We start from the raw sequence: 24250 nt of genomic DNA on the forward strand, positions 1-24250 counted from the left end.
AGACTTTTCTCTTTTTCTGCTTTTATGTCTTATTCCAGTTCTCTTTCTCTCTCTCTCCCACTTCTGTGTCTTCATTCACATCTTCACATCTTCCCTGGCTTTTTTCCACCTGACTTTTCACTTAGCCAGCTACAGTCTTCAGTATTTTGATTTCTTCTTTTTTTTCCTTTTCAGCATATCCAACATTATAAGCTTCTCACACAGTTTTCCCATCTGACTGCCACGCAGGCAGATCCCTTGTCTCTTCCCATGCTCCTTTTCTGCACCTAGCAATTAGTCATCTGAATTCAGTCTCTTCCTTACCACTTCCTCCCAGGTCTCAGAATTTTCTCCCATACTTTTTACCATTGAAATCCCTGTCACTTTATCTTTGCCAGCTTCCCAATCCTGAGAAATCCAGGGAAGACTTCTTGCATTACAGCAACACTGAGACAGTTTACTTCTCGGTGCATCTTGGGCTCTAAACAAAATGAAGAACAGAGGAAAAACAAGAGTCTGTAGGCCTTATACATTTGTTTTTAACTGAACAAAGTAGGAAAAAAAAATCATAAACATCTGTGAAAATGATGACTGGTGTGGGTGCCCAATGACCAAATATCTCTGTACATATCCATAGATCTTTCATTAAAATTAATGTTATATCTTTGCACACAATTTTTTTTTCTTCCTAAAGGGAATCATGCATGGACATTTGAAGGCAGAATTCGATTCTAAGCCTAGTATCTTTGAATTTTTTCCCCCAAAATGAAAGTCTCTCCTTAACATGCTAGTCACGTTCCCCTACGATTTTAAATAAGCTGCCTCTCAGTCCATTATTGTTTAGTATGTTTTCCTATATATTCAGAAAGAGTTGTCAAAACTCTCAGGTGCTGAAGATAAGCCTGCAAAGCAGAGCTTCAACAAAATAAAGGAGGAGATTGTATAAGTTCTGAAATATATCAAGGTTAGATTACCTTTGTTGCTTTGTATATCTAAGATTTGAATTGATTTTTCTGGTATGAAAACAAAGGGGGGAAGGGACTTCTGATGTAATGCTTTGCAGAAACCAGAAAAGTCAATAATATTCAGACAGCTCAAACATATAGTATTTACTGATTCAGTGAAGCATGTTTTTAATGGGTTATGAAGGCAAATTCCAACCTAATAGACATACACTGTTTATAATTTAAAAGAAATCTATTATTTTAATGCAAAAATTTACATAATCTTATAAGATTCTTAAATACCTTAAGTTTTCAAAAAGTTCTTGAAAAACATTTTTTTCCCAAAAAGTAGGTCAGACTGCCATAAGTTAAAAAAAAAAAAAAAAAAAAAAAAAAAAAAAAAAAATTAGTTGGCATATGAAACACTTCACATGGAACAGAATGCAAGTTTTAATATTTGGGAGACAACTACATAAAACATACATTTATGACCAGATGCCTAAAAAGTAAGGAAACACTCTAGTCCAATTTCCAGAACTATTAGTGAAACTTGAATTTTAAACTAAAATTCTTGGTTCCATAGTGTTATATACAGAAGAGTAGACATCCTGTTCCAATCTGTGGCATTTTCTCTGACATACTGACTTTCTTAGAAAATCCTCTTGAGTGCAAAAACCTCACTTGGTTTCAAGTTGTTAATGAGATTGCAAACCAATGCAGCCATACAGCATTTCGATCTTGCCATTTTAATCTAATTTTGCAGAGAACAAGTTTTGCTTGTTATTTATTCTCAGTGCCTCTTTGTAATAAATGGTATGTACTTCTTCAAGTTAGACTACTGAAAATGAATACAATACAGCTGTTGGATAATAGACTTTGTAGCAGAAAAATATACAAAAGAAACAAACAGAACTTTATTAAAAATAGAAGTCTCAATTTTTTATTTCCCTAAAATTATGGCTACCAAATACCTGTTACTTTTATACCACATGAAAGTTGGGAATTTTGGATCGACAGAAACTTCACAGCTTTACATCAGCTAATGTCAATGTGATTATCCTACATAATGTATGCAAAGAAGAATCAGTATGTGTGATACTTTATACCTCTCTCCTGCTACAGTAGATGGCTCTTAAGTAAGGAGAAAATGCTGAATTTAGGGAAGACATAAGAGAATAAAACCAAACAGCTAAAATATACCTGATTTCAATAGTTTGACATATTATCTATGATAGCAATAATCATTCACTAATTTTTTGGCTATTAATGACTACTCTTGCTGCAACAGGTGGAAATGAAGCCTAAATTTAACACTACAGTGTAGATTTACTTTTCTTTCCCATCCCTAACATCTGCTCTTGAAACCAGGTAGTCTCACACACTCAAAACTTTATGTTAATGTAGCAGTCACTTCTTAATTTTATTACTGGTCTTAATGAAAATGGGATCAAGATTACATTTTCTTGGATTAAATAGCCAGTAAAGAGCCTTGGGCCTTTCTCTCCTTGGGCTAGGAGAGAACGGTGCCAGCTGACTATGTCTGAGGAGCTTGTTAAGGTGACAAAAAATACACCACTAAAACTTTCCTCAAGAGGGTGAGCCCTATGAACTTAGATATAACTTCCCAGAATCTCACATTTGTCATTTTTGAGAGGACTTTTCCTAAACCACAGAGGATTTAGAAACAATGTGTGGAGGTCTTGAGAGGGTGTAGGTGTTGATTACACTCTTAATTTCTAATGAGCAGTAGGATGTGTTTTACAGCACAACCTCACCATGGCAAAAGGAATAAAGGTCTTCTTTCCTGCCACCTTCTCCACATGAGATTGCATTTGTTTACAGGCCCAGATACCTCTGTGACACACAAGCTCCATGAATTCACTGTTGTCATCCAGCTAGCCCTTCTCCCCATCCCCACCACACTTCCCCTTCTTTTTCCCCAGATTCTCAAGTGATCAGTCATCCCTTTTGAACATACTATCTATCCTCCACTCCCAAGCATAGCTTGATTCAGCAGTGACAGATTCAACCTCTCTGAATGTAGACTTTCCAAAACAAATATTTTGGCTATTAGGACCATAGCCTAATGTCCTATGCAAAAAAGAGAAACACAGGAAATATTGTATACTTCCTTTATTTTCACAGTTGTATTTCTAGTACTTACATTGTTTGTGTGAGAAAAAAGGTGCAAGGTATAACTTTCATATTCTTTCTGTATCAGTGATTCTATGACTTCTCCTCCAAGTGGTAGCACTTTTTTATAGCACTCGGCAGGAGGTTGAGAGCTGTGTTTTTAGCTTTGCCACTTTGTTATTCTATTTTTTAAATGATTTTGAATTATGCTATTTATATAATTGTTATATACAGTGCACGTATACATGCACAAATGTTTATGTATGAATACATAGCTTCACACAGAATGTTTTTGATTAAAGGGCATATATGTGTATATATATTTATGGCACATGAAAGGGAGAAAAAGGCCCTATATGTCCTTTTTTCATACTTGTGTTTTGGTTACTTAGGGTTTTGATTGGCTTCTCTCTGTAAAAAGAGCTGGAACTAAAACTTGGAATGCTAGACAGTCTAAGTAGTATTGAATCCCATGGTGAACGTAAAATTATCCCAAATCCTTCTTATAAAATAAGAATTTTTAATATGACTCTGTCCACCTTTATACATATTGCCTTAAGCATAGTACACTGTTTTTATCTATAAAATGAACACAAAGTAGCTAAAAACTCACAGTATTATATTTCTTTCTCATAAATTTTATTGTCGATACTCTATTTTTAATTGCAAAATAGGAGAGGGAATTTACTATGAAAAGAAAATGGCTTGTCTTTAAAATGTAAGAATTTAATCGTGTGCTATTGTTGCCTGCCAACAATGAGCTAAAGAGGTTAATGGATCATAGGTCTGGCAAACAGCCACGCTGCCTCCGGCTGGATATATTTAACTGCACAATCTGGGTTAAGATTTGGTGCTATTTTTTAAATCAGGGCATGAACCGTTGATAAATAAAAGTTAGGTTTTATCCAGTTTTTTGGTTTTTTTTTTTTTTTTTTTTTTAATTCCCCTCCTCGCCCCACCCACCCCCCGCCCCTTTCCTCCTGAAAGCAGAGCCACTTATCACTGATCTCGAATGGCACGGCAGGAGGAGCGAGGGGAAACGGGCGGGGGTCTCCCGCGCTCCCCGCCTCCGTGCGCCCCGGGATAGGGCGCTGCCCCCATCAGCAGCAGCCGGGCACCCCCTGGCATCCCTCCGGCCGGGCAGCAGCGCCTGCTCCCCCCTGTCCCCGGGCTGCCAAACTCGAGGGCCCAAAACCCCAGAGGAATACTCTCCACACACACCCCTTTCCCCAGGAAACTCCATTTGGAACTCCGAAACCACTACCTGCAGCCACCTCTCCATCAAATGAGTGGGGTGTGCGGGGTGTGATGGATTTGGCTTCGGTGTTGGTTTGTTGTTGTTGTTGTTGTGTGGGTTTTTTTTTTTTTTTTATTTTTTTTTTTTTTGTTTTTTTTTTTTTTTTTTTTTGTTTTTGTTTTTTTTTAGGAAAGAGAGATCACAGAAAAAAGTATATAGCTCCCCCTCTCCCATCTTGCATACTCCTTGGGCACAGTATTGGAGGAGCCAGGCAGAAGCGACAGCGTTATAATGCAAATCACTAAGCGAGCATCTTTCAATGCTGTTGTGGCTATTTTTGATTTCTCTCCCGAGAACGAGCTTTTTTTTAGGGTCCGTGTTGCTTCCCCGCCCCTCCCCCGCTTTCCGTTTGATTCTTACAATCATGCCCTCTCTCCCTTCTCCGCTTGCTGCCCCCTCTTCCCCCAAAACATCCAGCAGTTTTGATGCACCGTCCTCGGTCCTCTCCAGCGGGTCACTCCTCTCGGGCAGGAGGTGAGCAGCCGAGCGAGGGAGCGGCGTTTGCAGGGATGCGCTGGGGCACCGCACCGCTGCCCGGCAGAGGCGGCCCCTCACCGCGGCTGCTTCATTCCTGCGCCGTCGCTTCTGGGCCCCGCCGGCAGCTCTTGGGGGCAGCCGACTTCCCCTCTGCGCCCCTCGCTTCTCCCCCGGCGGCGGCAGCCTGCCTCCCAGCGCCTCCCCAATGCCCGGGGGAGCGCGGCCGCTTCCCGCGAGGGAGCCAGCGCCGGCGGAGGGCCCTGCCCCGCTCTTCCCCCGGCCGCAGGGAGAGCTGACGGCACCTAGCCGCGCTGCCCGCCTTAGCGGACTGGGAGAGACTGAGGGAGGGAAGGAGGGGAAAAGGGAGGGAAGTAGGGAGGGAGGTAAAGAGGGAGGCTCCTCCGCGCGCGGGGAGAGGCTCCGGCTCTCAGCTGGGCGCTACCGGCAGCGGCAGCTTCTGCCGTGCTGCACCGCGGGCGGTGACGGCTCCCGGCGCGGCTGCCGCGCAGCACTAGGGCGGGGGGCTCAAACCTCGGCCGGGAAGTAGAGACAGAGTTTTGCGGGTTTTTCTTTTCTTTCCTAGCGATCGGGCTTTTTTAAATACCATTATTTTTAATCCCTCCCCCCGCTCCCCCATTACCCGGCGGCGCGTGTGGCAGCGGGGAGGATGCGCGCCTCCCCCGAGCCGTTCCCCGGCAGCTCCCGCCGCGGCTGCGGGGCGCTGGGGGCCGCGGGGCCGGGGGCGCGCTGGGCCGCACCTGCCGGCACCGCCATGCGCGGGCTGCGCCCCCTGATCTCCCCCGCCGCATCCCGCCGCCCTTCCGAGCCTGAGCCTCCCTTCGCTTGTGTCCGGCATCGCGCACACACGCACTCGCCGTCACGCACGGAGGCACTCACTCAGTGACTCTGCCCAGCTGCCCAGGTTGCCGAACAGCACAGCGCAGCGTCGCGCAGCCCGCCTGGAGCCCCCTCCCTCCTTCCTCCCTCCCTCCTTCAATCCCTCCCTCCTTCCCTCTCTCCTCCTCCTCCCTCGCTCCCGCCCGCCCGCCCGCCGCTCTGAAGGATGCCCGGTAAGTAGCGACGAGGACCGGCACCTCTGCCGGTGCGTGATGTGAGGGGTTAGGGACCGCTTATACCGCTGCCGCCCGCCGGGGGGGCGCAGGGCGAGGGGCGAGGGGAGGGGAGGTGACAGCGATCCGAGGCAGGAGGCGGCGGGGCTCGCCGTGTGCTCCTCAGAAGGACTTTTAGCTGCGCGGCCGGGGCTTGGATGTGGGCGCCGAGGGACGGGGTCTGTGCACCGCAGCGGGCACCGGCCGGGGCGGGGGCTCTTCGCCTGCGCTGCGGGTTGCTGCCTGCAGCACCGCGGTGAGTACGGGGCTCCGCGCCTCGCCGGGGTCCCCCGGGGGCGGGTAGGGTGCGGAGGGTGCCCTGCCACGCTTGGGGCTCCCTCCTTGGCGGCTCTGCTCCGCGCCGTGCTGGCACCGGGGCGCGGAGGGCACGGTGCCCCCATACGCCCCGGGTACAGTCCGCTGCTACTCCTGGGTTTTGGCCACGTCCCTAGGGGCTGCCAGCGCGGTCCGGTGTTTCGGGCGCCGCGGTGCCACCGATCGGACACGGGGACGGAGCTCCGCCGGGCGCCTCACCTGCAGAGTGGAGCGCCCAGGTGCTGCGCACCGGAGCGCGGGGAGCAGAGCGGAGCGGAGCCCCGGCCGGCGCCCCGGCACCGCGGCGAGAGGGTACCCGCGGCTCCCCTGCCCGCTCCACGTCCTGCGTGCTCTGTCCTCCTGCGCTGCAGAGGGCTCCGGTGGGAACATGCTTGTCCCTTAGGGAAGCGTAATGTTTGCAAAATGTTTGCTATCAATTAACCGGTGACTCCGCTCGGCTCGGGTTTGCGCACGGCTAACTCCACTCAGGCAGGGGCTCAGCTCCGGCTACCAAATGCCAGGAACACCGTGCAAGGGGTTTTTTGTTCTCCTGGACTGCCTGGTGCGATTTGTGGGAGACATATACGAGAGCTCACAATTGCTGTCGATTTCTAAGTGGACTTCGGTAAATCATTGAAATCTTTTTTCTTACTTCTGTGTGTACTTTGGCAATGATCTCTTCTCACTGTGTTTTTCATCCTGGGTATGATAACTCTGCCATTGAAGTCAATGGCAAAACTCCCAATTGACTTTAGAGGAAGGCAATTATGGTCAATATGGAATGAGAGGTACTGAGCAGAAGATGGAGAGATGGCAAAGTGAAAGAGATGTATAAAAGGAATTTCATCTTAGAAGCTAGCTCTCTAAGCAAAGAGTTTTAGCAGCAGTGTCAGAAATGTCTTCTAGACTTTCATTGCCACTTTGCACTGGAGAATACTAGAATGATTTCTTGATGTGTTGGAAATCAAGTGGTCTGAATCCCATTGTTTTACCCACAGATATTGTTAACATACTATTTAGTAACTGATACTCTTTCCAGTATATCTTTTTTCTCATCCAAAAGTTGGAAGCAGTTGGAGACAATTAGATGGGCTCTCACTGACTTCAGTGGCCTGTGGATCAGGCCCAGAAACAATCAATAGAGAAGTAACAAGAGAACTGTAGTACAGTTTGTAAGGGAAGGTGTTGCATAAGCATTTAACTCATGAACACCCTCCCTCTAGAGAGCAGAAAAATCTAAATGTACATTAATTTTTTATCCCATTTTATCCAACTCTTTCACAGCACAGATACAAATATGAAAGAATGCCTCTGATTAATAATTAAAATGCCCATATTCATATGGATTACAAAGAAGATTTTATGCAAAAAAAATTCCATTAGCAAATGGAAGTTCTAGTTCACAGAACGTCCTCTGTTCAGTGCAGTATTTAGATTGGGAGCAGTCAGATATATAATGAAGCACCAAATACAAGTATTGATATTCAAATAGCAAAAGCTAAACTTATTCCTGTAACCTGACTCTCAACTTCTTGGAATGCCTTAAAAAGGAAAGTGTGATTTTTTTTTTTTTTTTTTATTCTCCCCCCCCCCCCCCCCCCCCCCCCCCCCCCCAATCTGAGTGTCGAAAGAACCCTCAAGGCCCCCCACATGCTGAATTTGGTCAAAAACTTATCAAGTATCAGAAATATGCCCATACTCATGAACAATGTGACTGTTACATTGATAGGTGTGTTGGGGTGACACTGGCTGGATGCCAGGAACTCACGAAAACTGTTATCACTCTCCTCCTCAGCTAAACAAGGAAGAGAAAATGTAACAAAAAGCTAATGGGTTGAGGTAAGGACAGGAGAATCACTCAGCAGTTACTGCTGTCACGTGCGAAACAGACTCATCTTGGGGATATTTGTTTAATTAATTACCAGAGTAGGAAAACAAGAAATAAAAGCTAAATCTTAAACATCCACCTTTCCCCTTCCCCTCTCAACCTCCTCTCTCCCTCCTCCATTCTTCTTCCCAGGCTTGACTTGACACCCTAATTATCTGCCTCCTCCTTGCCAGTGGTTCTGGGGGATAGGGAAGGAGGGCTGTGGCCAGTTCATCGCATGTTGTCTCTGCCACTCCTTCATTCTCAGAAGGAGGACTCCTCACACTCTTCTCCTGCTTTGGTGTGGTGTTCATCCCATGGGAGATGGTCCACCATGAATTTTTCCAACAAGTCCTTCCCATGGGCTGCAGTTCTTCATGAGCTGCTCTATCATGGTGCACTGGAGGTGCAGACACACCTTCACGTGCAGACTGCTCCAGAGTGGGTCCCCCACAGAGGGACACTACTACACTGTGGGGTCCTCCCTCCACAGGGCTGTAGGAACCTGCTCCAGCATGAGTTTCCCAAGGGGTCACAGTCTCCTCTGAACACCCACCTGCTCTGGCACAAGCTCCTCCACGGGCTACAGGTAGATCTCTGCTCTACTATGAACCTCCATGGGCTGCAGGGGCACAGCTGCCTCACCATGGTCTGCACCACGGGGTGCAGGGGAACCTCTGCTCTGGCACCTGGAGCACCTCTTCCCATTCCTTCTTCACTGACCTTGGTGTCTGCAGAACTATTGCTCTCACATATTCTTAGTCCTGTCTGTGGCTGCAGTTTCTATTGCTCACTCCTCTCTGACTGCAGTTTCTGTTGCTCAAGGTCTTTTTCTCCCTTATTAAATCTGTTATTCCAGAGGTGCTGCCACCATTGCTGATGGCGATCCGCCTTGGTCAGCTGCGGGTCTGTCTTGGAGCTGGCTGGCATCAGCTCTGTGAGACACGGGGGAAGCTTCTGGCAGCTTCTCACAGAAGGCTCCCCAGTAGCTCCCACCACTAACAAAATGCAATACAAGAAGAATAAAACCTTTCTCGGTTATGGTCTGATAATGATGTTTCCCTTTTAAGTACAATTTTGTGTTAATAGGCAAATATAAAAACAAAGTTCGAAGTGTTGCATCTCTTGTTCAGCTTTTTTTTTTTTGCAGGCATCTGGTAGAATTGTCATTGAAGTGAACTGAATGTGTCACTAATACTTAACTGTGAAAAGATTAAGATGTTCATGTTACAGCAGGAAAAAAAAACCCTGCAAAATGGGCAAATACTTCACTGATTATCTCTTCTCTCATTGCAAATCCATAGGCAAGACAGACACTTCATTCTTAAAATGTCATATTGCAGGTTTCTTCCTAATTTTCTTGTGAATTCAAATGTTTCTTTTATCATGTGCCATGTATGGAAGTGAAGAGTACATATTTTATGGGACTTTACATGTAGTAAAATTTTGTTTGAGCTACTCTTTTGCTTTCTCTGTTTTCCACTCTATCTGCTGTTTGCTAGCCATTGTAATGCCACAACCTATTTTTGTTGACAATACTTCTTTTTCAAGTCAAATGTGAAAAATATAGTAATTACTTCAACATCAAGAAGTTTGGATTTTTCCAGCTGGGGGGATATGGCAGGGTGTGATGATGGTGCTTTATTTAAGATCCATAGAAACTCTCTTTTCTTCCTTAAATGAAGACATTATTTGAATAAATCTTTGGGTTTGTCTGAGAGCCATTGTTTGTAATTCTATAGTTTTTTTCATTTTAATGTTTTAGTACTTCTTCTTCAAAGATGTGTATGGACATTCAGACAGATCTCGTGGACAGCATCTCCAAAGCAGAAATTTAGGTTTTTTAGACTTACCTGTAACTGAAGACTATGTAAGATCTGAGTATTTAAGGCAGAGTTGGATGAAGACAGATAATGAAGTACCAGGAAACTCCAGAACATGATTCTGAATAACTATTACTCACTTCTAGCAGCTTTATAAACCTTAACCTGTTTTGAGGAGTAAATGGTGTTCATCTTTACTCAGGTGAATATTTCACGACTATTTCTGCTGTCCCTTGCCTGACTCCGAAACATGTTTATGCCCTTGTATTGCTGTGGTTGTTAAGCGAATGGTAGCTAGCGTTTACAGGTCTCCTGGTATTTGAATCTAGGAAGCAACATTACTGGGATTCTTGAAAGTCATCTGAATTTCATCATTACTACACATTTAAGAACATTTTCAAAATAAATTTTAATGTTTGTTAGTCTCAAGCAATAATTCATAGAATAATTTATTTAGGACTTTATTCTTCTATCCAACAATTTAAGAACAAAAGCCTCCACTGTAGCTCAAATCATTCAAAATATTGGTTTTAGGTTATACATTGTACATATGGAACCTGGCATGTAAAGCAGATGGTACGTAAAATTATGCATAGCATGTCTGGAGAGCCATACAATATCTAAATGCAGTGCAACAGAACAAGGAAAGAGAGTCACGTGCAACTTAAAATATCAATCACTGGACTATGTCTAGTCTCAACTGAGCTTTGTTTTCACGTTTGTGTATGTCTTTGTCTGTGTGTGCGTTCAATTTTCTCTCATGGCAACTAGGACATTTCCTTGATAATATGTTCTTCCTTAAAAAAGAATGCAGACTGGAATTATGTGCTACTGGCTAAATGAAATAAAAAATGGATATACAAGAAAAACTAGCTTAGTTTGGTTTGGGTGCAGGACACAAATGCATGGAAATTTTAAAAAAATAAAAAAATCAAGAACAGAAATTTCAGTCTTTTAGGACAAATGGCCAGACATCACTTACTACCAAGACTGTGTTTTTCTATGTTATTTATGCTGTTGGTTTGACCAGCATAGCAATAGCACTTAACAGTGCTTCTATCCTGTTGCATAAATACTTTGGTAGCTCTTCTCTCTGTCTCTCTCTCTCTCTCAAGTATTACAAGTTTGTAAGCACAATTTTTTTTCCTAAACAAACAAGCATTACTGTGCATTGTTAACACAATCAGATGAAATGGTAATTGCAGAAAGATTCACATCAGCAAAACCCTTAAATAAATATTAGTCTTTAAGCATGTGCTGACCTCAAGGAGACCTAATCACATTTTGTTGAACGAAGATGCTTTCGTGATCAATGACCATGAAAGGTAATCATTTTCCCCAGTTTATTCAAACATGTAAATCTGTGGTTATAAAATTTTGTCTGCACCAGACAACTTTAAATTTAACTTTCAGGGGGTAATCTTTGAATGTTTCTGCTTTTTTTCTTTTAATGTTTTATGTACTTCAGAAGTACTGGAAGCAATTAACTGTTTTAAAATGGGTTGCACAGCTGTACTCTTTCAAATTTCTAGTCAAAATGAACTTTTGTAGATAAGATGTGAAGCCTGACGTTCACAACGAAGGACTACTGCAAAGTGAACTTTATATATAATGATGAACTAACACTGCACAAGGTAGACTTTAATAGCCAATTCTGTAGGATTCAGACATTTTTCAAGGAGACAAATTGAAGGAAGGTCTCCATGGTTAAACTGTTGAATATCCCCAAACAAAGGATTTTTTAGGTACCTGAGCTGATATACAGCATTTCACACTACAAAATAAGTAAATAAATAAATAGATAATCCATGTACTTTTTGTTCACTAACCCTCTTAGTCCTTATTCATTTTATTTTTTGCAACAGTGTTGCTTGAGAAAATACAGCTCTGTGTCTGGAGGACTAAAGGAACACATTTGTCCTCATACATTACAGGACAGTTTCTAACAATTTATTTCCCTTTTGGAAATGAAAGAACTTTTATCCATTCAAATCACTGTAATACAATCTTGTATTATAATGGCTTGAACAATCTTGACTGCACACAGTTGCTAGAGTCTCCAAAGGACTGTCATAAATAAAGCTATTAGACTGTATTATAGCAGACACATATTCAGAGTCTACCAAGGGATGACCGGATTTTACATTACAGCAGAAAATGTTAAAAAATGTCTGCAAATTACCAAAAATTATTGGTAAAAGGACTTAATAAACTTATTTATAAAACATATATATGTGCTATTTTTCTTTTAAAGTATGCAAATGCAACATTAATATTAATGAATTTATCCTATGTAGAATTAAGTGAAAAATGAGATGACAAATAGGGGATTTGTCCTCTACAACAAGTGTTTAAGCTTGTTCAGCAGCATGTAAACTTTCTGCACTAGCTGATGGACATTCAACCTACATCAAAACCTCCCTTTGCAACCTGACATTGCTGCTGTGGTGACAGCCTTATAAAACTGTCATCTCATGAGAGATAAGTCAGTTTACATCAATGGAAATGGATTTACACAGACAGGTTTGTTTTTATTTTTCCTCTTACTGTTGTAGAAGGCATGACTTTTGCCAGGTATGAGGACAAAAATGAGTTTGGCAAAACCCTGAATGAACTTAGAAACAAGTTTGTAAATTGTGGAGACATAAAAAAAACTAAGTAAAAATATATATAAGGATGTCTTATGTTGCCGCTTTGGATTTTTTTTCAAGAGAGGGAAAAGTGCCTTCTTTTATGAACGATCCCTAAGACAGAAGTAAGATGCAAAAAAAAAAAAGTGCAACTGAGGTTAAAAATAAAATTATGAAAGTTGAGTTACCTAACATATTCTGGCCATGGGAGAAGTAACTAAAGCTGACATAACGACAGGATGGGAGCCTCAAAAGAAGACTAAAGCCAGAAAATAACCATTTCCCATGTTGGAAATCCAGATGGCCTTAACAGATTTTGTGTGCATTTGTATACACATTTATCTATGTGTATACATGTGTATATGTATATACCTTTTTCTTTTAATATCCAAATCTATATAATGCCCTACTTTGTTACTGACTGATTTCCTCATCCCAACAGGGATTTGCTGGTTCTTCTTTCTGTCTGACCATGAAGTTACAGATGAAGATTTGATAACACAATAAATAGCTGAGAGTGTTTAAATTATTTCCTGAAGGTAAAACAGTAGGATCAGATTGTTCTCCTGAAGAATGTTTGAAACCCAAGGCAATGAATAAGAGGCAGTGCTGTCAAAGCAAAAACAAACAAACAAATAACCAACAAGCAAACAACCCCCCACAAACAAAACAAAACAAAACAAAAAAACCCCACCAAAACCCAACCAACCAAAAAATCTCGGAAAACTAATCAAATCCTGAAAAAGGAGAAAACAAAATGAATTTTTACTTCAGTGTCTGAAGTCAATGTTACATTTTGTCCTGAAACACATGAATCTGAGAGATATTTTGCTAACTACAGGCTAGTGTCACCAACAGTCACAGTCAAGGTCTTCCTGCTTAGACTTGAAAAATCAACTACAGTCTTACACTGGAGAAATAAAAATATGTTTTATGTGAATGCAGTGTGGAGCTTTTAGGAAAACTGAAGGTGACAGTGGATAAAAGGAGTATTTAATACAGTATTTTATTTAATACAATAAATAGATATACCATTTTTTCATATAAAATTTTAATGCTGAAAAGTCTGTTGAGTGGATTGAGTGGAGCTAACTTTAGCATGATGTCAGAAGGAAGATCTGTGAAAAAATATTTTAGATAATTTGTTGCTGCATGTCCTCACCTTTGTAAGTGCCATGTAAGCACAAATAATATCAGAAGTGGCAGCAAATCCTTCCTCTTTATAATTTCACATCCCTGTCTCTTGTAAAAGGATTAATCCCAAATCTAAAGTAAACCAGATTTGCAGCAGGAAAAAAGTCTGCCAATGTAGAATCTATCAGTACAGTCAAACAACATGTCTTTATTTGTTTTCTGGTGGAAAATTACATTCCTGAGTGGTTATGCACAATCTCTATAAAATAATCTATTTATAATCTTTTTGGCAAATAATTCTGAAAAAGAAAATATGACTAATAAGCTTTTTTACCAACCACAGAGTTTTACTCAGGGTTGGAAAAGATTTGAGGAGAAATAGTTCAGAAACTGAATACAGCATGCTGAAAGAGTAGCTAGCAATGTCAATGGTAACCAGAATTTTTCATACACAAACTGAGAACTTTTTCACTAAGAATGAAATTCCCTTCCTTCAGGTATGGCAAAAAACATGGGCTTCAAAAAGTCAAGCTGTGCAACTGCAGAAAATGGAACTCAAGCCTTCGTTCTGATGTGCCTAAAAACATATTTCATTTCTGTGGTTGCTTTCCCAGCAGTTCCTTCAGGACTGCTCCCTGGCTGCTAGTGAAGTAGATTTAGGTGACCGTGAAGCAGCAGCTCTTTCCTCCCTCGTATGTTGAGCCTACAGTGTTGTACTGCCCTTGCTTCCCTCCTGGTGGCAAACAAAGGGACTATTTATGGTGCAGGTGCCTCAGAGAGGTTTTTGTATAGCTCCACCTTGCACAACTTAATAGCAAGAAACAACAAAGGATGAATTTCGTTACAGAAGCTTTACTTGTGAGCTTTATCCTTGAACAGAAATTATTTTCTATAAGAAAAACATTGAAAAGATTTATCTGTCATTAAGGTTTGTCACCATTCATCTTCTGTAACAAAGCAAACTAGAAAATTTTGCTTTGTTTGTTTCAGGCACAGAGTATACAAGTTTTTTCAGTGATAATGTGTAATTTTTCTTTTCTTTTTTACACCTCTTTTTTTGTGGAAGCAGGAAAATATTTCAATGAAAAAAAAGAAGAGAAAGATGAGAAAGGGATAAAAAATATTTTCTAAACTTTCAAACAATTTCTCTTTTACACAAAGCAAATATATCTGAATAATGCCTCTTTGTCGTTCATCACCTTGAAAGAATCTGTATTAAATTTGAAAAATTTTTCAAATGTCAATTCAGAATGGATCAAAACTTTTTATCACAAAAGTCTTGTCTTTGATGACATTTCAGTCAAGTCTCAAGTAAACCCTTAAACTGGTTCAAATTTATTTGAAATGTAGTTTTTTCTGACAAATAAGCGATTTTAAAGTTAATCTGTCTGTAGAAAAGACATATTTTCATACATTTTCTGTGGACTATGATAATATATTAATTAAAAGGTATATTTTTCATTTTTCTTAATCTCTAAGGTGTGGTTTTCTTGTGAAAATAAGAAAAAATTAAAAACCGAAGGAAGTCCCCAAAATATTGACACAAGGTTCTTGATCCATCCCTAATAAAAAAATTTTTCTTCCAAGACTTTGAAGACTTGAAACTTAATTTTTCAACTTCAGAAAAAAAACATTTGAAAAGCTCCAAACATTTTTCCTGGTGAGGAGAAAAATCCTTGCCCCATTTCCAAGGAGACACGACATTATGTAGGTCATGGTTTTAGGCTAATGGATGAAGTAGAAGTATTAGGAAGGTAATTGGGTGACTTTTTTGAAAGGTATTTGCCTAGTGGAGTTGGATTATTTTATTCCTGAATACAGCTCATACATTGAGGAAGACTTTAGATGAGAAGAGAAAGAGGAAAGGAAGTGTCTCTTTGCCATAACTAAGGACAGCAGTGAGTAGGAAATTAAATGTGTCTTTTTTTAAAGCTTAAGAGGAAAATGCCCTACAGCTGATCAATATGTAGGCTCAGGATGTATGTTTAAGATGTGGGCAAAAGCTTAGTGCGCAGCTGGGAAGAAATCTACCTTACTTAATGTAGTGTTTGAGCACCTTAAGTTGCAAGGGTGGTGTTTATGTGAGCTGACACGTGTCAGTAAGTGGTGCTTATGGGTGAGACAGCTGCCTCCAGACTCGGCTGTGTATCAGCACCAGTGCACTGGGTCAATATGGAAAGCACAGCATGGAGAGGCAGCGTAAATCCCCGGCACGCTGGTAGACCAGAAACTGGCCACTCACGACTGTTGATCCCCCAGGGATACAAGAGAACAGATTTGTCAGGGTTTGTCTCTTTTATTCCAGTAATTATGAGAGATTAATTGGGAATGTTTACTGTTGGGAGACTAATTGGGAGTGTTTGTTGTTTACAAGTTTGTTTGTTTGTTTGTTTTCTATTACAGCTGCTTTTCTGCTCCTTACCCGTAATTTTTATGAATAAATTGAATGATGCAATGCCTCCCTCTAGCCTGGAGGCCAGCTAAGCATGGCCACTTCCATATGGTTAAGCTCCCTTAGCCTCCCAAGCACAGCCTGCATCTAGCCTGCCTCTTGGGAAAAGCCCCAAAGCTGGGCTAGTGCCCTAGCTGTGCCCAGGAAACCCTTGGGAGACAGCTGGTCAAGTAGCCGAGATCAAAAGAGTGTCAGACCCTGCCCTGACATTTTATATTGTAGGAAAACAAAATAGTTCCAGGGCATGAATTCATGCCCTACTATTATTTAACTCATTTTCATAGATGTAATCTTAGTATTATTTAGGTTAGTCTGACTCCAAACACATAGATGCTGTTTATTCACTTTACTTGTTAGGAATGAACTCAGTTGATTTAAGTGGTGCCACTACAGCACAGCATGATATTTTTACAAATAGTGTAGCAGGGGCTTAATATTTGTTTGTAACCAGTCATTAACTGTGGAATACGTAATAATATTCTGAAAGCAGGGGAAGATTTGAAGGTGGTAAAATGTTTTAGAAATGGGTGGCTACTCTTCTTCATATTTTTCTGCATTATTTTTAGTTACATTTCTTATCAAATGCTTATAAAACGGTCATTTTATCCAGAAATTGTTGTTATAAGAAAACTATTGTCTGTATACAGTGCATTTGTTTTCGGAAATTTATATAGTGTTAAAAAGTCTAATTTTTCAGAGGTACAAAAAAGTGAGGGTACTAGCACTTCTTTTAAAAGATGCATTACTAATTTTTGTTAAGAAGGCAAACAGACATAGAAATCCTTATTGGGTGACTATCAGTCATCATCAGTCACACATTACTGTGTGTGTCAAGAAAACAAAAATAATGACAAATCTTTTAGGATGGGGCCTCAGAAACCAAACTCCTTTAGGCTTTAAAATATACACCTTTTAGCTTGCTGGAAATTATGCTTACATGGGATATTTGTATAGAGTTTTAATATGTGGTTGAATGACTGGGCTAATTACATAAGAAAAATAACATTCAATTTAGTTGTGAGGGAAAATACATTTAATTTATAGTGACTCTCATAGCAAACTTTTATTTCTTGATATTTAACATCCCTATGCATCTTTTGCAATATGTACAAGTCATCTTTTATAATCTTATTTCATCTTTTATTGGTGAGCTTTTGCGAGGTTTTATTATTCTTTCACTGATGCAGGATAGCACAACTTCAAAAACAGTGAATATTAGTCTGGGTGTGGATACACTCAAATGCTGCCTAGAAGAGACTCTACTTCTCAGCATAGTCCTACAATACCAGTTTTGTGGTTTATGAGTTGCATACGTAAATTACAGTTCTCTGGGGGGAAAGTTACCTATCAGAGAGCTGATAATTTCCCATCAATGCTAAAATAATTGCCTCCAAATGCTGTGACCCCAGGTGTGTGGTAAGATTGAATCTCGGGGGGAAGGTCATGAGGTCCCAGTGCCTTCTCTGGACATTACCTCCAGTTAGGGTTCCAGCAAGCTGCATTTAATACCTCTGGAGGTTTTAAATTAGGAGAAAGAAGCAATTTCTTTCTCTAAGTGGTGCTATTAGTGGAGTTTCAAGGAGTCTGATTTAATTATTGCATAAGCACGTATGTGATGAACTTGATGTACACAAAAAACCCCCTGTATCTGAATCTGATCAATAGGCAATAGTCAAATATCAGTTTAATTATTCAGTAGGAGCTATTAGGCTTGACCAACAAAGAAATTAATATTTTTTTAGAAAATTGAAACTTAACAAAGCATACCAGGATTTTTTTTAGCTTAGCTTAGTTTGGAAGTCGAGATGATACATCAAGTCACTTACTTCGTTTAGTGAAATCACTGAGTTCTCTAAAATACTTCATGCTTGGAAAATTATGGTAGCATGAACTCCATAAATATATTTAGAAACAGTAGGGTAGGAGCAGATATTGAAAGATCCCTTGTAAAAATCTGAGAGGGGTACTGTATGATTATTCATTATATACATCACATATTGATTTCTAATTTGTACTTTAATATATATTGCACACACTCTCACCTAAATAGAATTTTTTTTTTTTTTTCTTGTGGTGTGGCACATAATGATTAAGGAAATCTGAGAGTGTTCTAAAAAGTTTAAGTTATTTATCACTGATACTTAAAAAGGAATAGTTAAGTAAGTAGATCTAAAGCCAGCCTGGAGCTTCTTTGGTGTGTGTCTGAAGGATGTCTACTAACTACAACTGTAATTCGTGATCTAAAGAGCATCCTGCTCCTTGCATCCTGCTGAAATGCCTCTGGTGCCTCTGCCTTTATCTCCTCCTTCCCTTCAGTTTGGTTTGCAGGGATGATAGCTCTCAGTTGATGAATACAACTCATGCAGTCCAGAAAAAGAGGGATTCATACCAAGCAGTTGCTAGTGGGTATGAGCTGGTAGCCAGCCTCAAATCTGAGTCAAAGAATTTACCACAAGTTTGAGATTTCTTGAGGTGCCTTTCTTTCAAAGATAAGGCTTCTTCCTCCAGCCTGTTTCTTGGAAAAAGCTCCAAATTAAGATCCAGCTTTGCAAATCATTTTGCAGATTGCTTCAATATCAAAATATTGTATTTTTCCACAATATATTGCTTATTAAATATTTCAATCCATTTGACAAAGGTACTTTGAACAGATGTTAGGCTGAAACATTCAGGGAGAAAGATCATGACACATTTGGTGACAATGTGGTACCGGTGCCAATAGCTTCCTATAATCTGTGAAAAAAACAGATGTTACTCTGGCCAAAATTGTGCCTTCTGCTTTCAGCAGGGTGCAGACCTGACTCTGACCCCCACTCCCTGAACTAACCTTGAAGCTGCTGTTACAGTGATGGAGACCTCTCAATTAGCCTGATCCTGCAACTGTTTGACACATGCTGCAGCAAAATTGTCCTTGCCTGACTGTGGCAGCTGCCGCCTCCAAAGTGATACTGTCCGCTTATAACTCAAAGTATAACTCTGTCATACATACACTTAGTGCAGAATGGCTCTTAAAAGGCATTTTAATCTGCTGGCATTTTAGTTCGTAGGCCTCTGGGGTCAGGTTGAAAAATTACACTAATGCTGAACTTACTCTGATATTCTGGGCAGCCTTCTGAATTTTAAATAACTATCCTCAGAAGGCTGCCCTTTTCAAAAATTATCTTAAAGACTGCATACAGAATTTTAAGCTCCGTTCAGTTACCACACTGATATGCAGAGTGAATTTTATAAAAATGTAGGGTAAGAATCTCTGAATTTATGGATACCAGCAGTTATTTTAGTTTTCATTATCAGAGTATCTGTTCCTACAGTGCTAACTATGTGAGTTCTGTATTACAGTAATTGTTAATATTTGCATCTGAATTAACTGTTCTGCATTGCTGGTTTTGTCGCTGACTGCCTATTCAAATGTGTGGGATTATTTTGAAGCCTACATTGGAACCGATTCTTTTAGAGCCTTGAAATAGGCAAGGCAAAAGATACAGGTCTATTTTTCCAACCAATGGCTCTTCTTAATCAATTTCCTTACATGTATATAGAGACGGAAAAAAATAGAGAAAAAAGAAAAAAAAAAAAGAAAAAAAAAAAAAAAAAAAAAAAAAAAAAAAAAAAAAAAAGAAGAAAGATTACCACCTCTTTGCCTTTGGAAATATTTATGAAAATATTTCATATTTTTCTTATTCAGCATTTGTTGCTTCTCCCAGTGATCTACTTGGATTTTTACTGACTCTCATCATACCCCTCAGCCTGTGTTTTACAGCTCTTCTTCTACTGCGTCCTCTTCTGTCACAAAATTGATGAATTGAGCTTGTCCAGCTAGGACAACCCATTGGGCTCCTCTTCTGGTCCTCTACCACCTATCTCCTCTGATCTGACCCTGCCCTCAGACTCTTTCCAGAGTGGAGAATGCAGTGGGCATCCAGCCATAGAATGGGACCAGATTTTGGGCACAAAATAAACCCCACTGCTTCCAGGCAGGGACTGAAACCCGTTAGCCATCTGTTCTGCCTGATTGTTAGGGATATGGGCTACCCAGAGGTAGATTTTAGCAAGGCCTTGTTTTAGCAAGTGTACCTTTCTGATTTATCTGAACCCTCTCTTTCTTGCAGCCTTAAAGACATGCTAAGTATTCTATATTCTCAGTATTGAAATCAGATTTTGAAAAGCTGTAAACAGTTCCCATTTCACAGCACATCCTCTTACTCAGCTTGACTGGAGCTGCTCTCCTTTGGGAGGAGGTCTTTCTGAGCCAGAGGGAAAGGAAGGATGAGCTCAATATATTCCTTGTTCGACCAGCTGCCACCAAACATATTCATCTTCCCTCCGAGGAACTATGAGTCCAGATCCATTCACACTGTGCACCGTGATGAGACAGAGTGACATCTTCCGTGAGAGGTGATGAGGCTGTGGTTCCAGCCTTGAGGGGGGACGGGGAGGGGGAGGGGGTTAGGTTATTGGAGTTTTTCTGTTTGTTTGTTTGTTTGTTTGTTTGGGGTTTTTTTGTCACATCTAATGAAGAATGCCAAAGCAGATGTGTTTCACTGTTGTACTTTCAGGAGCAGAATGAAATAAAAAGCCTAGGATGGCAGCTACAGTCAACTCTTGCAGCATGCTGTATATCTGAACTGTGAGGAAAAATAACTCTTTGGCTGCTCAGATAAGTCTGTCTTTTCTGAGTGCTCCAGCAAGCTCTAGAAAGAAGGTTTAACAACTTCTCATCTACACGGTGTTGGAAAAGACTTGTTCAGTCTGCCATGTGTCCAGCCTTTTGCTAGCTACCAGAGAGTTTCTAGAATGCTTCTTCAGCTCCTTCTAAGATCGTGTATCCTATTTTCAGATTGACAACAAACTGTGCCTGGCAGTGACATCTACAAGCTATTCTTTCTGGGGCTGAATGGTGGCTTTTGTGTTAGATATGTGATGCATAAACACACCAGTTCTGCTCTTTGAGTAGAAGGAGGGCACAGTTTGCTTCAGAGGGTTTATTTTATCCTTGTCCTAGTCTAACATCATTGCCTCCATATGAACTGGTTGACTCTGATTGTTAGTTGAGGTAGACAACGTTTCTGATTTTGCACTGGAGCCTTTTGGTACAAATACATACCAAATACAAATAGGAAAGTAATGATAATGCTTCATGTTATTTACAAAACAAACCAGGAGGAAATAAGCCATTACTTTAGTAAGCAAATTCTTCTGTTAATGTCTATAAGCATACAGTTGTATAGAAGACGTAAAGGTATCTCACAAAATCCCTGTCTTTTGATGTTTTGCAAGACTCCTTGTTCAAAAGTTTTGGTTGGAGTCCTTAGGAGGACAGAGTTCTGCTGTCAAAATATTCTGCTTGATTAGTAGTTCATTTTCTCATTTGGGGGAAATCTTTGCTGAAAAACAACAACAACAAAACCAAAACAACCAAAAAACAACATCAAACTGTAATTTCATCACCCTTTCCTTCCTCTTGGGAAATACAGTTATCCCCCTTTTTGTGAACACAATTGTGCTTTTTATCCAACAGATTCAGGTCTTGAATAACAAAATTCTGTATTACTTGCTTTCATAATGCTAGTGAACCATGTCAATTTTTCATTTTTATGAGGACTGACCTATGCTTACTTATCCTTTCCTCTCTCCCTGAATTTGACACAGAATTTCAATGTCACAGGAGGAAAATAGCATTACTTCTATGCAAAAATAATTTACTTCATCATATATCATTCTTAGCAGCATCACACTTTCACCTTTTTCAAAATTAGAAGACGAATTAATAAATTGGTGTTTGTTCCAATCATAATGGAAAACTTTGACTACTTAAATAGACTCATGCCCTCCCTGTAATTGAAATTTGCAAATATTAATGAGATTATGCCAGTGTTCTGTCAATAAATATTATCAACTTGAGTTCATTTGTGTGGAGGTCGTGGGATTTCTGCAGAATGATTTTGTATTGTCACTCTAAAGGTTTCATATTAAACCTAACAGATCATGACTACCTTTTTTAATTAACTCAAGTCCTCTCAAACTTTATATAACATGTCAAGTGGTATAAGGTATACAGCTCTTGCACATGTAAGCAGACAGGAGGAATGCACACTGATGTGACTTGCTTATGAAGAGTTACAGCTATCTGGAGAGGTGCAGTTGCATTTCTAGCTGAAAGTAACCAGGGGACAGATAATCTAAATCTGTCCCAGGTGTAACTCATTCCTGGATGAATATATATCTCCCGTGGCCAAAAAAAATCCAGTACTGTCTCCGGGAGACACAGCTCTAAGCTCCTGCCTCGTTCTTAGGTGGCAGCTTTGCAATAAAAAAGTGACCCAGTAGTTAACAAACTCCTCAGTTACTCGTAGGGAAAAGCTGCTGGAAGAAGCGGAATCCTTTTCCGCAGGGTCTGACGCAGCCAAAGCTGAAGGCAGGTACGTACACAGCAAGCCAGAACACTGTCTGTGACAGCACCACTTGGTGTCACCTGCCATACGAAGTGTCACCACTGGGCAAGTTCTAACTACCTGAAGCGTGTTTAATAACCCTGAGGAGACAAAACATGGTTTTCAAGGGGTTATAATTTCTGAAAATGTCCCTCAACAGAAATTTCCAGGATCAGCTTACCTGGAAAGGTCAATGAAAAGAGTTTCTCTTTTTATCTCTGAGGAAAACTCCACAATCATGCAAATAATTAAAAAGCAAAATACTTGAATATTTTTCATGCCTGTGAAAACAGGAATTCCAGAGCTGAAAAACTGAAAAAGTTAAATCCAAAATTGTCACACAAATATATATATATTTAAAATTCATTTATTCATTCCAGTGACACCTGACTGAGCTCCAGTTTTTCAAAAAGTATATATTGAAAAGATTTTTTTGTCTAAATTTATTTATAAATGTAGCTTTTTTTTTTTTTTTTTTTTTTTTTTTTTTTTTTTTTTTTTTGTAATTGTTAGGAATATCCTGAGCATTCTAAGGAATGAAAGAAATCACTTACCCTCTGTGTTTGGCATGAAGGGTGTCCTAAAGCACGTCCCAGCTTTTCATTGTAGAAGAATGCTATCCTGTGGATAGCTTACAGAAAATGGGAGAGGCTATATCTGATACGGGCAGCAAAATGACATTGTGTAGTACACAGTCGGCATATTTCAAACTAAGAAATCCTTTATTCTCTTGCTACCTTCAAGTTTTCCTTGAAAACATTGCCAGATAACTGTGGAAAAATCCTACTAAGAGTACAACTAAGTGAGGGAAAACTTATACTGTCATAGTGCAAAACTGTAAACTTAATAAAAAATAACTTATGGCAAGTATTGCCTCCCAGTTTTCTGTGTTTTGAAAAAGGTCAGACTGTATTATCATACTGTTCCTCCTGACCTTAAAATCTGTGTCAGCACATTTTATTTTTTATTGGAACCTGACACAACATTTCTCTGGTGATTTTCTGAAGGTTCTATCTTTTATTTTTTAAATAAAAGCAGAAAATCAAGGTGGGAGTAAGGGCAAGGTGGAGGGGAAAAGCATAAATCTCTAGATGTGACCATGCAAAGAAAACTTTAGAAAACCCTCAAGGAGTTACAATTTTGCCTTTTTTTTTTTTTTTTAAGAGAAAGTGACTGGCACTTGAATTTTACTATTTCATATAGTCTAATTTTAGGTGTGAATAGTCATATTGCAAAGCTCTTTGTATCTACACTGGGCCTGAGTTTGCCTTTGTGCTGTGCAAGAATTCTCAGTACATTTCTTACCACCTGAACCCCACCACAAAACTAAGCCACCTCATTTTTTCTCCTGTTAATTAAGAAAAATCTTCTATGCTGTAGGAGACTTTCTGAAGAAGATAATTTAAATAAGGAGAGATTCCAAAAATAATCGGTATCCCATCATTCAAATACTTTTCCTAGTGCTAGAAATTCATAAAATCACGGCATGACTTTCAGTCATGAATTTCTTTCATATCCAGGATATTTTCCTAGTATAATAATGTAATTTTTCAAAACTATATCTATGGCTCCATAGTATATGAGCTAAGAAACTAATACTAGAAAAATAATCTTTGCTGCATTCATTTCAGAGAAATAAGTATGGTATTAATTAATAAA

At 40.1% G+C, this 24250-nt stretch overlaps 1 protein-coding gene across 3 annotated transcripts in view; it reads left to right on the plus strand.

Moving 5' to 3' along the window:
- Positions 1 to 4712: 4712 nt before the first annotated feature.
- Positions 4713 to 24250, plus strand: part of HS3ST5 (heparan sulfate-glucosamine 3-sulfotransferase 5) — a 195240-nt gene continuing 175702 nt past the window's right edge. Inside the window, exon 1 of one of the 3 annotated variants that reach the window (XM_058419817.1) lies at positions 4713 to 4827. The gene's annotated coding sequence lies outside the window, so the exon portion shown is untranslated. Of the gene's footprint in view, positions 4828 to 5765; positions 5901 to 6087; positions 6196 to 24250 lie in introns of those variants that run through there. The other 2 variants (XM_058419816.1, XM_040058892.2) reach the window with 2 other exon arrangements.

The sequence above is a fragment of the Hirundo rustica genome, chromosome 3, assembly GCF_015227805.2.
Source record: "Hirundo rustica isolate bHirRus1 chromosome 3, bHirRus1.pri.v3, whole genome shotgun sequence".
Lineage (NCBI taxonomy): Eukaryota > Metazoa > Chordata > Aves > Passeriformes > Hirundinidae > Hirundo > Hirundo rustica.